This window comes from Taudactylus pleione, unplaced genomic scaffold (assembly GCF_031769625.1).
Source record: "Taudactylus pleione unplaced genomic scaffold, aTauple2 ptg000967l, whole genome shotgun sequence".
In the NCBI taxonomy this organism is placed as follows: Eukaryota; Metazoa; Chordata; class Amphibia; order Anura; family Myobatrachidae; genus Taudactylus; species Taudactylus pleione.
Window position 1 is genome coordinate 12,392,501 of NW_028285368.1, and position 2,500 is coordinate 12,395,000.

The window sequence follows — 2,500 nt, forward strand, 5'->3', positions numbered from 1 at the left end:
TGTAGGTGCTCAAAAGCATTAAATTTATACCGCTATTACTTCTTAACTCAAGTAAATTCATTGATAAGTTGAAAAAATTAAACGTAAAATGTAATAGAAAAGAATGTTATGGCTACATAAAATTACCTACAGCACCTGGGATTCCTGGGTGGTTTCCCATCCAAGTACTAACCAGGCCCAACACTGCATAGCTTCCAAGATCAGACAAAATTGGGCATGTCCAGTGTGGTTTGGCTGCAGGTGCTCAATGATATTAACTTTAGACCTCTTTTACTTATTAACTCAAGTAAATTCATTGATAAGTTGAAAAAATGTAATGTATAATGTAATAGAAAAGAATGTTATGGCTATATAAAATTACCTACAGCACCTGATATTCCCAGGTGGTCTCCCGTCCAAGTACTAACCAGCCCCAACACCGCATAGCTTCCAAGATCAGATGAGATTGGGCAAGTCCAGTGTGGTTTGGCTGTAGGTGCTCAAAATCATTAACTTTAGACCTCTATTACTTCTTAACTCAAGTAAATTCATTGATAAGTTGAAAAAATTAAATGTAAAATGTAATAGAAAAGAATGTTATGGCTGCAAAAAATTACCTACAGCACCTGGTATTCCCAGGTGGTCTCCCATCCAAGTACTAACCAGGCCCAACACTGCATAGCTTCCAAGATCAGACGAGATGGGGAATGTCCAGTGTGGTTCGGCTGTAGGTGCTCAAAAACATTAACTTTAGACCTCTTTTACTTCTTAACTCAAGTAAATTCAATGATTAGTTGTAAAATTAAATGTAAAATATAATAGAAAAGAATGTTATGGCAGTATAAAATTACCTACAGCTCCTGCTATTCCCAGGTGGTCTCCCATCCAAGTACTAACCAGGCCCAACACTGCATATTTTCCAAGATCAGATGAGATTGGGCAAGTCCAGCGTGGTTTGGCTGTAGGTGCTCAAAAACATTAACTTTAGACCTCTTTTACTTCTTAACTCAAGTAAATTCATTGATAAGTTGAAAAAATTAAATGTAAAATGTAATAGAAAAGAATGTTTTGGCTGTATAAAATTACTTACAGCACCTGGTATTTCCAGGTGCTCTCCCATCCAAGTACAAACCAGGCCCAACACTGCATAGCTTACAAGATCAGACGAGATTGGGCATGTCCAGTGTGGTTTGGCTGTAGGTGCTCAAAAGCATTAAACTTAGACCTCTATTACTTCTTAACTCAATTAAATTCATTGATAAGTTGAAAAAATTAATTGTAAAATGAAATAGAAAAGAATGTTATGGCTGTATAAAATTGCCTATTGCACCTGGTGTTCCCAGGTGGTCTCCCATCCAAGTACTAACCAGGCCCAACACTGCATAGCTTCCAAGATCAGACGAGATGGGGAATGTCCAGTGTGGTTTGGCTGTAGGTGCTCAAAAACATTAACTTTAGACCTCTTTTACTTCTTAACTCAAGTAAATTCAATGATTAGTTGTAAAATTAAATGTAAAATATAATAGAAAAGAATGTTATGGCAGTATAAAATTACATACAGCTCCTGCTATTCCCAGGTGGTCTCCCATCCAAGTACTAACCAGGCCCAACACTGCATATTTTCCAAGATCAGATGAGATTGGGCAAGTCCAGCGTGGTTTGGCTGTAGGTGCTCAAAAACATTAACTTTAGACCTCTATTACTTCTTAACTCAAGTAAATTCATTGATAAGTTGAAAAAATTAAATGTAAAATGTAATAGAAAAGAATGTTATGGCAGTATAAAATTACCTACAGCACCTGGTATTCCCAAGTGGTCTCCCATCCAAGTACTAACCAGGCCCCAACACTGCATAGATTCCAAGATCAGACGAGATTGGGCATGTCCAGTGTGGTTTGGCTGTAGGTGCTCAAAAGCATTAAATTTATACCGCTATTACTTCTTAACTCAAGAAAATTCATTGATAAGTTGAAAAAATTAAACGTAAAATGTAATAGAAAAGAATGTTATGGCTATATAAAATTACCTACAGCACCTGGGATTCCTGGGTGGTTTCCCATCCAAGTACTAACCAGGCCCAACACTGCATAGCTTCCAAGATCAGACAAAATTGGGCATGTCCAGTGTGGTTTGGCTGCAGGTGCTCAATAATATTAACTTTAGACCTCTTTTACTTCTTAACTCAAGTAAATTCATTGATAAGTTGAAAAAATGTAATGTAAAATGTAATAGAAAAGAAAGTTATGGCTATATAAAATTACCTACAGCACCTGGTATTCCCAGGTGGTCTCCTGTCCAAGTACTAACCAGCCCCAACACCGCATAGCTTCCAAGATCAGATGAGATTGGGCAAGTCCAGAGTGGTTTGGCTGTAGGTGCTCAAAATCATTAACTTTAGACCTCTATTACTTCTTAACTCAAGTAAATTCATTGATAAGTTGAAAAAATTAAATGTAAAATGTAATAGAAAAGAATGTTATGGCTGCAAAAAATTACCTACAGCACCTGGTATTCCCAGGTG

The 2,500-nt window shown here is 37.0% G+C and overlaps 12 pseudogenes; all 12 read right to left on the reverse strand.

Moving 5' to 3' along the window:
* Positions 1-7, reverse strand: part of LOC148469718 (5S ribosomal RNA) — a 120-nt pseudogene extending 113 nt beyond the window's left edge.
* A 116-nt stretch (positions 8-123) lies between these two features.
* On the reverse strand, positions 124-242 carry LOC148469719 (5S ribosomal RNA; annotated as a pseudogene).
* Positions 243-358: 116 nt separating this feature from the next.
* Positions 359-477, reverse strand: LOC148469720 (5S ribosomal RNA; annotated as a pseudogene).
* Positions 478-593: 116 nt separating this feature from the next.
* Positions 594-712, reverse strand: LOC148469721 (5S ribosomal RNA; annotated as a pseudogene).
* Positions 713-827: 115 nt separating this feature from the next.
* Positions 828-946, reverse strand: LOC148469722 (5S ribosomal RNA; annotated as a pseudogene).
* A 116-nt stretch (positions 947-1,062) lies between these two features.
* Positions 1,063-1,181, reverse strand: LOC148469723 (5S ribosomal RNA; annotated as a pseudogene).
* A 116-nt stretch (positions 1,182-1,297) lies between these two features.
* Positions 1,298-1,416, reverse strand: LOC148469724 (5S ribosomal RNA; annotated as a pseudogene).
* Positions 1,417-1,531: 115 nt separating this feature from the next.
* Positions 1,532-1,650, reverse strand: LOC148469725 (5S ribosomal RNA; annotated as a pseudogene).
* A 116-nt stretch (positions 1,651-1,766) lies between these two features.
* LOC148469726 (5S ribosomal RNA) lies at positions 1,767-1,886 on the reverse strand (annotated as a pseudogene).
* Positions 1,887-2,002: 116 nt separating this feature from the next.
* LOC148469727 (5S ribosomal RNA) lies at positions 2,003-2,121 on the reverse strand (annotated as a pseudogene).
* Positions 2,122-2,237: 116 nt separating this feature from the next.
* LOC148469728 (5S ribosomal RNA) lies at positions 2,238-2,356 on the reverse strand (annotated as a pseudogene).
* Positions 2,357-2,472: 116 nt separating this feature from the next.
* The window catches only part of LOC148469729 (5S ribosomal RNA), a 119-nt pseudogene continuing 91 nt past the window's right edge, over positions 2,473-2,500 (reverse strand).